This window comes from Mustelus asterias, chromosome 8 (assembly GCF_964213995.1).
Source record: "Mustelus asterias chromosome 8, sMusAst1.hap1.1, whole genome shotgun sequence".
Taxonomy (NCBI): domain Eukaryota; kingdom Metazoa; phylum Chordata; class Chondrichthyes; order Carcharhiniformes; family Triakidae; genus Mustelus; species Mustelus asterias.
Window position 1 is genome coordinate 112,205,594 of NC_135808.1, and position 9,852 is coordinate 112,215,445.

The 9,852-nt window shown below is 45.2% G+C and overlaps 1 protein-coding gene across 20 annotated transcripts in view; it reads right to left on the reverse strand.

Moving 5' to 3' along the window:
• Positions 1 to 9,852, reverse strand: part of st3gal3a (ST3 beta-galactoside alpha-2,3-sialyltransferase 3a) — a 523,890-nt gene that overhangs the window by 416,050 nt on the left and 97,988 nt on the right. For 3 of the 20 annotated variants that reach the window (XM_078218762.1, XM_078218766.1, XM_078218765.1), the window contains exon 1: positions 8,261 to 8,415. The exons of 13 other annotated variants lie outside the window; for them this stretch is intronic. The gene's annotated coding sequence lies outside the window, so the exon portion shown is untranslated. Of the gene's footprint in view, positions 1 to 8,260; positions 8,416 to 9,852 lie in introns of those variants that run through there. 4 more of the 20 variants (XM_078218757.1, XM_078218751.1, XM_078218761.1 and 1 more) reach the window with 3 other exon arrangements.

Consider the following 9,852-nt stretch of genomic DNA (forward strand, 5'->3'; position numbering starts at 1 on the left):
ATAGTAAGGGGCTAAGGATACAGCCTTGTGGGGCACCGATGTTGAGGATGACCTTGGAGGAGGTGTTGTTGTCTATCCTTACTGATTGCGGTCTGTGGGTTAGGAAGTTCAGGATCCAATCGCAGAGGATGGAGCCAAGCCCCATGCCACGGAGCTTGGAGATGAGTTTTGTAGGAATAAATGGTGTTGAAGGTTGAGCTGTAGCCGATAAATAGGAGTCTGTCATAGGTGTCTTTGTTATCTAAGTGTTCCACGGTTGAGTGCAGGGACAGGGAGAAGGCATCTGTTGTGGACCAGTTGCAGTGGTAGGGGAACTGTAGTGGATCCAGGCAATCTGGGAGGCCAGAATTGATATGTGCCGTGACTAACCTTTCAAAGCACTTCAGAGCCACTGGACGATCATCATTAAGGCAAGCTGCCCTGACTTTTCTTTGGTACTGGGATGATGGTTGTCTTTTTGAAGCAGATAGGGGCCTCAGATTGTTGTAGAGAGGTTGAAAGGTATTTGACATTTAGGAAGGATGTAAAGAAATTACAAGAAAGTGGGTAGCTCTGTCAATAAAATATGAGATCAGTATAGTAGTGAAAAATGTTCTCAGAAGATCAAGCTGCAGAACCCATTTGGGTGGAGATGAGAAATAGCAAGGGTCAAAAGGGTAGAAATCTAGAATCCATGTGAGCATATCTGGTTCAGGTGCTAATTGGTTCTGAAGTAGGATTTACGTCTATGGGGATATTGCCTAAATTGGAACTATAGAGATAGACAGTTGTCAAGAATTATACCTTGTCATGTTTAAGTACAGTGGAGCCCTGTTTTAACGTGATGATTGGGGTCCATAAAATGTGATCGCGAATGTTATCGGGGTCGCGCTAATTCACTAAACCGGAAATAGTAAAAAAAAGGTCCCTCGCACGATCACGTAATATCCGATTTTGCGCTAAACGGGGCTCCACTGTATTTTCAATTGGTAAAAGTTATGCTCATTTTTGTTATATTTTAACTGTGTCATCAAATCTGTGTTTTGTTTTAACAAAAGCTTCCTAATGGGTCAATAGAAACACGCCTGGAACGAAACATCTTACGCTTGCACTAATGCCAAAATCAAATAAATCATTGGTAAGATAGTGAAATACACAAATAACTGACAGGTAGAATTTAAAGTTAGCAAATGTGAGGTCACTGCATCGAATGTGCAGCAAAGAAATAGGCCATTCGGCCCAACTTGTCTATGCTAGCAATCGTTTCACACAAGCCTTCACCTGCCTATTTCATGTGACCCTACCAACATATCTTCTCTTTCTCATGTGTTGACCTAGCTTCCCCTTAAACATATTAAGTTGCCTCAACCACTCCTTATCGTAATGATTTCCATATACAACATTCTTTGGGCAATGGGGTTTTTTGGAACACCCTGTTGGATTTATCAGGGACTATATTACATTTATGGTCCTTAGTCCTGGTCTCGTCTGCAAGCAGAAACATTTTGACCCTACCAAATTTCATTATTTTAAAGACCTCTATCAGGTCATCCCCTTAAGCCTTCTCTTTCTACAGAAAGGTCCCCAGCCTCTTTAGCCTTTCTTGGTAAATATATCCACTCTGTGCGCAATTCTGATATGATACTTGCGAATCTTTTCTGCACTTTGTCAACACCTTTATGTGTATTTTACAATATGGAGGTCAAAGCTATGTACAGTACTCCAAGTGTGATCTAACCAAGTTCCAAACTATTTTAAAACTATTCTTTTGCTTTTCAATTCTACCCCTCTTGAAAAGAACCCCTTTGCTTGGCATGTGTTCTAGGTTGCTACTTTTTGTGATGTGTGTGCTAAAGCCTTCGAACCCTTTCTTCCTCAACCTCATTCAGACTATTATTCAGCAGTCTATGGTCTCCTTATTTCTATTGACGTGCACCACCTTACAGGTACCCATGTTGAAATTTGTTTACAAATCGAATTCCCATTCTTCAAGTTTATTAATATCTTTCAGCACTTTATCACATTCCTTCTTCATCAAATTTGGAGTCCTCTGCCTATTTGGAAATTGTACTTCTGTTTTCCCCAAGGTCAAATCATTTATGTAAATTGTCAAAACAGTGCCCCAACACAAATCGCTCCAGAACAGTTACGGTTGTATAACATAACAACATGGTTGACCCTCAACTGCCCTCTCCAATGGCCTGCCAAGCCATTCATTTGTAACAAACCACGACATAAAATAATAAGAATAAAACCAGACAAACCCAGACTGACCTTGGCACTTGAAAGACAATGGCATTCCCAGCCCAGTCAACCCTCATTAGTGTCAGTTGTGGTACAGTTAGTAGCAGTCTCACCTTTGAGTCAGATGGTTGTGGGTTCAAATTCAACTTCAGGGCTTGTGCACAAAAACTGAGCTGTCACCCCAGTGCAGTATCAAAGGAGTGCTGCACATTGAAGATGCCATTTTTCAGATAAGGTGCTAAAGACATAAAATATTCCTGGTGTCCTGGCCAACACATAACCCTCAATCAGCACCACTAAAACAGATAATCTGGTCATTATCACACTCCTGTTTTCAAGATCCTTCTGAGTGAAATTTGGCTGCTCAGTTCCCTCGATTACAAGAATGACTGCACTTCAATAAGTATATTGACTATGAAAACGCTTTGGGACAAGTTGTGGTCATGAAAAGTGGGATATATAAATGCAAATCCGCCACAATAACATCCGGGGATTTGTGCCATATTTGGAAGATGCTGATATAGTCACACTCTCAGAATCATATTTTTCAGCTAAAGTTTCAGACCTCCACCACCGTCTCTGAGCATGTCCTATTCCACCCACAGGGAAGACTAACCCAAAATAGTAGCAGTGTTATCTAGTGGCTTAGTGAGTCCTCAACATTGACTCCGGAACTCAAAACGTTTTGCAGCATTAAGTCACATATAGGAAGGAAACCTCCCTTTTGGCTAAGATCAAGTGTAGTATGGTCGGCAGCCCATGGTCGGCCGCACTTGGTTGAGGTCATTAGGTTACACTGAAGCTTCATATGTTTCATATGAAGCAATTTTTAAAAGCGGCATCTCGGCCTTTTGGCTAAGATGCAAATGAGCTCAAGTCTTGGAGGAGGAACCTCCCCCTTCTCCAATCAGCTTGGCTCATGTAGATCAGGCCCAGGACAGGGTGGTTTGGTCGCTCGCCCTGTCTTGTCAGCCTGGATCTGAAATGTCTCAACTTGTTGAGACTCTGAATTGGATTTGATTTGATTGAATTGGAAAAGTATAAAAAAAAGGACGGAAACCTCCTGCTTATGACCAAATATCCACCCCCTCTGAGGAAGCTGTATTCCACATTACTGAACGCCACTTGGAAGAGTAGCAGGGGCACAGAGTGATCTCTGGATTGGCGACTTCAAATGTGGAGAAAGAAATGGGAAACTGCAGGCTCCAGGTACCTGGGCAATTAAAAAAGGCACAAGACTCGAACACATTTCTTTTCTTTGCAGACATTGGGTGGTATAGTGGCTGGCATTGCCTCACAGTGCCAGGGATCCGGGTTCGATTCCTGGCTTTGGTCACTGTCTGTGCAGAGTCTGCACGTTCTCCCCATGTCTGCATGGTTTCCTCCCACAGTTCGAAAGATGTGCTGGTTAGGTGCATTGACCTTGCTAAATTCTCCCTCAGTGTACCCGAACAGGCACTGGAGTGTGGCGACGAGAGCATTTTTACAGTAACTTCATTGCAGCGTTAATGCAAGCCCATTTGCGATACTAACAAATAAACTTTAAACTGCATAGGAATGTATGTCGTTTCTAGCAAGGGTAAATAAACCACATTACAAGCTCGACTGATTATCTTTAATTGGGTGTTAGTGTACTCAAGGGCATAAAATGCCATTCAAACAGATCATGGCTGATCATGTGCAACAAAATCTGAGTGTTTATTTTAAAGCGGAAAAGTTACAGCTGTTCACGCTGGCAGGATATTCCCATCCCGCTACAGTGAACGGAGATGTGGCTGGGCACCAAATTCTCCGACCTCGCTGCAGTGGAAGCATGATGTGAATGGTCAGTAAGATTGCGCCTTATTCTTTTATTTCCTGACAAATTTTAGCTGTTACAATCCCAGTTGATAGTATAACTAGATGGGAAGATCCTAGAATGGAACCCTGGCTCAAAAGACTGTAACTTTACTTTTTTCCATAAAACATGGAGGAACAAGAACCACAGGGCTACTAATTAGTTTTAAGAAGAAAAAAATATTAAACATGAAAAAATTGGATTATAACAATACTGCTTCACTCTCCCCTTAGTTTAACAATTACACACTGATTTTATGATTAACACAGATTACAAGTATGTCTTAAACTGCAACGGTCTCATTACCATACAAAGTCCCTTTGAAGCACACAAGATGACTGTGGTCAAATGCACACACTCCACTCCGAACCCAAGTTAGTGTCTGTGGATTTCTCCTCAGAATTTCCCAGATGACAGTCACATGACAGTTTCTAAACTCCACTCCCAAAGGCGCACTTTAAAATCTTCTCTCAATGTTTTCCCTTGGTGGTTTGCATTCCAAAATCCAGTCCAGGTTTCCCAAATTACACTTTGCTTCTGCTTCACTTTAAAGAGCGAATCCAGTTCAGGCTTTAAACCATCTGCTTTTTTGCACAAACTGTTCATAACCTCTTTAACTATTGATTCCAACGACACCAAATTTTTACATCTGAAGTCTGATTTCCCACTATAAGTCTGGTTGTTACAATTGTATCTTTAACTCGTTCCTGAATTCTTCTGAACAATACCTCAATCTCTGTTCTCTTGGCTTCAGTAAGAAGTTTAACAACACCAGGTTAAAGTCCAACAGGTTTATTATTTAACCTGGTGTTGTTAAACTTCTTACTGTGTTTACCCCAGTCCAACGCCGGCATCTCCACCTCTTGGCTTCAGTCAGCTTAACACATTCTTTCTGCCCAAACTCCCTGGTTATCTGGACAGTAACTGGTTCATTTGGAAGCCCACCTCTTTGCAGCTCACATCCAGTCCAGTCATTCTTCTGTCAGAGCTGAGAGATGTTCACTTTCTGGTGTCCTGGCTCCAACTTCAATATAACCAGCTAAAACTAAAACCCAAAAGCTTTCCTACCATACAACGGTCCCCAGCTGCTAAGCAACCAATGCTACGACTATTTATTGATTTGATTTATTGTCACATGTATTACTATACAGTGAAAAGTATTGCTTCCTGCGCACTATACAGAGCATACCATTCATAGAGAAGGAAAGGAGAGTGCGCAAAATATAGTGTTACAGTCATGGCTAGAGCGTAGAGAAAGGTCAACTTAATGTAAGATACGTCCATTCAAAAGTCTGATGGCAGCAGGGAAGAAGCTGTTCTTGAGTGGGTTGGTATGTGTCCTCAGGCTTTTGTATCTTTTTCTCCGATGGAAGAAGTTGGAAGAGAGTATGTCTGGGGTGCGTGGGGTCTTTGATTATGCTGGCTGCTTTTCCAAGGCAGTGGGAAGCGTAGACAGAGTCAATGGATAGGAGGCTGGTTTGCGTGATGGATTGGGCTTTGTTCATGCCCCTTTGTAATTTTTTGCGGTCTTGGGCAGAGCAGGAGCCATACCAAGCTGTGATACAACCAGAACGAATGCTTTCCATGGTGCATCTGTAAAAGTTGGAGAGTCGTAGCTGACATGTCAAATTTCCTTAGTTTCCTGAGAAAGTAGAGATGTTGGTGGGCTTTCTTAACTATAGTGTTGCCATGGGGGGACCAGGTCAGGTTGTTGGTGATCTGGGCACCTAAAAACTTGAAACTTTCAATCATTTCTACTTTGCTCCCATTGATATAGACAGAGGCATGTTCTCCTTTATGCTTCCTGAAGTCGATGACAATCTCCTTCATTTTGTTGACATTGAGGGATTGATTATTGTCGCCGCACCAATTCACCAGATTCTTGATCTCATTCTTGTACTCTGTCTCGTCATTGTTTGAGATTCGACCCACTATGATGGTGTCGTCAGCAAACTTGAAAATCGAGTTGCAGGGGAATTTGGCCATACAGTCGTTGGTGTATAAGGAATATAGTAGGGGGCTGAGGACACAGCCTTGTAGGGCACCGGTGTTGAGGATGATCGTGGAGGAGGTGTTGTTGCCTATCCTTATTGATTGTGGTCTGTGGGTTAGGAAGTTCAGGATCCAGTCGCAGAGGGAGGAGCCGAGGCCCAGGCCATGGAGTTTGGAGATGAGTTTTGTAGGAATAATGGTGTTGAAGGCTGAGCTATAGTCAAGACATAGGAATCTGACATAGGTGTCTTTGTTATCTAGGTGTTCCAGGGTTGAGTGCCGGGGCCGGGGAGATGGTGTCTGCTGTGGATGTGTTGTGGTGGTAAGCAAACTGTACTGGATCCAGGCAGTCCAGGAGGCTGGAATTGAGGGGGCCGAGGAGGGGGGAGCACAGGGAGGGGGCCAAAGGGGAGGGGGGGGGGAGAGAAGGTGTGGCCAAGGCATGGGGGGAGAGAGAGGGGAGGGTGGCCGAGGGGGGAGGGTGGCAAGGGGGGAGGGGTCAAAGAGAGCAAGGCAGTGGACAGATCTGTTTCAAACCACCTAAGGGATATGCTGCTTGATTTGATCTGCCAATGCTCGAGATGTATGGTCTATGCACCTGACATGACAGCAGCACTGGAATTTATACACACCATTGCTCATGGGCTAATAGTTATCAACAACCAATGTCAGATAATTAGTTGTGCTCATAAGGTGGCTCTTCTACATCTGCTGAAAATGACATAAATTCATACCTATTTTCTGAAAATAAAAGGACATTTGCTGAGACTGACATATTTTCAGACAACAGATATGAATGTAACAGGAATACGTTCAAGCTTTTTTAAATTACCCAGGAGTTTTCGGAAGCCCACAGTTCCCATTACTTTGTCCATGACAGCACCTTAGCCAATCACAACCCTTTTTCTCCTGTAGTATAAATTGTTGCAAACATTTGAAATTTGGCATTCTTGCACTTGTTCTGATGCACGCAGGACAAAAAGCTGTGGCAACATATCAATCTCATAAATAATACATCAAATCAAATCTTTGCATCCTACCACATCCAACTGTGAATAATGGTGGATAATGAAACAACTAATCATGATGAAGAGGTTCCAGAAACATTGATAACCTCCAAAATGACAGGGGGTGAGGGGGACAGAAGGATGGGAGAGGAGGGGACCTGATTGATGAAGGGGGACACAGCTCAATTACAACACACAAGCCATTCTGTAATGTTATTGCAGTTTTTTTTAAAAACAAAAGCAGTTTTTAATGACTTCTACAGTTATCCAAAATAACATTTTTGAATATTACTCCATTTTTCATTTCAAATGAATTGCATAGTCGGGTTACAAAAAAAATACATTGTTTCTCGCCAGAGGCAAATTCCAAGAAGCCATCCCCTACATCAGCTACAAGTATGTTCGGGTTGTTTAACGAAGACGGTCACAGATTCGAGTCAGAAAAGGGAAACATTCCAAATTCCTTACATCCGACTGGGGACTAAAATACTCTGGGGGGATTGCCCAATCATTAAATCAGGAGTGAATGGAAGAACGCTTCAGTAGATATCCGAACGGTATTCATGCCTCATTATCACAACAGTAACTTGGTCAGCACCCAATTATATCACAACCTTCTAAAGCTTAAAAAGGGCCTTCAATTAACTTCACCGTGATGAATAAACTGATTTTTGGGTTACATCATCCAGACGTAAAAACCCTTTTCTTAAATATAAAAGGGGAATCGAAGAACAGGCAAATCTGTAATACTTGCACACATTGTCACACTGGTTTGCAGGCTTGTACTCAAGCCTTTCGCCAGTGTACAATTGGTCCTATTTTTACCCAAAACAAAAATAGCGCTGGGGTGAGTTGCAATTGGCACTTGTACCTACCACACTCTGGAATTTAATCAAAATGCCTTCTGTACCCAGTCCGCTGCTCAAGCCTGACAGCCGAGCGCCAGCATCGCTAAAATCGACAGCACTCGCAGCCAAGATACACACTCGACGTACCAACCAGCAGCGCATTAATGCCACGGCCGTGGCTTTTCATTACTTCTTAAACACTTGACAGATCAATCGGCCACTCATCATCTCACTCAAGGACTGGAGCTCACATAGCAACCGCTTACTGATGGCCATTCAGGGGGTTGGGGGATGGGGATGGAGGGGCTCGCCGTTTACGAGCGCACCAAAAATAAACTCATAAAGTTTCCTACCTCTTGCTTTGCATTGCTGCCTGACCCTCCTGTGTTAAATATCTCCGTTGAAGACGGGGGCCATCTGCTCCTTCCCACTCCCCCCCGCATTACATTCGTCCGTTACGCTGCAATCCAAACGTTCCCGTGCCAGTCAGGCAACCGCCACAGCGCATGCGCGTAGGTTCCAAAGCGCCTGCGCAGCGGCCCGATTGGAAGACGTTGCCACTCCCCCCTTCAGGATGTCCTCCCCCTCCCCCTCCCCCTCCCCTTGCTCTGCAGTCAGCAGGATCTCCGAACTTCTTCCCCAGTCCTGCTGGGGTTTTTTTTTGGCCATGTAGTTATTCCTCTTCGTCCGGCACCCCAACCCTCCAAACAGTGGCTCGTGCAGTGAGGATGGTGGCAGCGCCTGCGCTGAACCTCGTGCGGCCAACGTCCTTTCACCCCCCCCACCACCGCGGAGGCTGAGGCGCAGCCACCATCTTGGTAAAGGATATCAACCGCGTGAATTATCGCCGCGCCTGAGGCGCAGCGCCACCATCTTGGTAAAGGATACTCAAACCGCCATGTAGTTTGTGTACAGTGGCTGGCACTGTTGCCTCAGCGCCAGGGACCCAGGTTCAATTCCGGCCTTGGGTCACTGTCTGTGCAGAGTCTGCACGTTCTCCCCATGTCTGCGTGGGTTTCCTCCAGGTGCTCTGGTTTTGCTCCAGTTTCCTCCCACACTCCAAAGATGTGCGGGTTTGATTGATTAACCAGGCTAAATTGACCCTAGTTTCGGGGGGGTGGGGTGGAATAGCAGGATAAGTATGTGGGATTTTGGCAGGGGGGGGATAGCAGGGTAAATATGTGGGGTTACGGGGATTGGGTGGGTTTGTTGGTGCAGGCTTAATGGGCTGAATGGCCTCCTTCTGTATTGTAGGGATTCTATTGTTCGGTGCAGGCCCGATGGGCCGAACAGCCTTCATCTGCACTGTAGGGATTCGATTGGACCTATTAATGCCTACTCTGCAGAAGAGGCCATTCGACCCATCCAGTCCGCACTAACTTTCAGAGTTTAGTAACTAGGCCCCCCCCCCATCCCTGTAACCCCCCCCCCCATCCCTGTAACCCCCCCCCATCCCTGTAACCCCCCCCACCCCTGTAACCCCCCCACCCTTGTACCCCCCCCCCCACCCCTGTAACCCCCCCCCCCCACCCTGTAACCCCCCCCACCCCTGTAACCCCCCCCCCCAATCCTGTAACCCCCCCCCCCCCACCACCCCTGTAACCCCACACATTTACCATCTGACCTATACATCTTGGGACACTGAGGGGCAGTTTATAGCATAGCCAATCCACCTACCTGCACATCTTTTGGGCTGTAGGAGGAAATTGGAGCACCCGGAGGAAACCCTCGCAAACACGAGGAGAGAATGTGCAAACTCCACCAGACAATTACCCAAGGCCGGAAATTGAACCCAGTCTCTGGAGCTGAGAGGCAGCAATGCTAACCACTGTGCCGCTTGCCTTCCCTTTCCACCAAAGACAGGAGTCCTAAAATCACCTCTGGTGAACTCCATTTACAAATCTTCCTCCAGTCTGGAAGATTTCCATTAACCACTGCTCTGTTT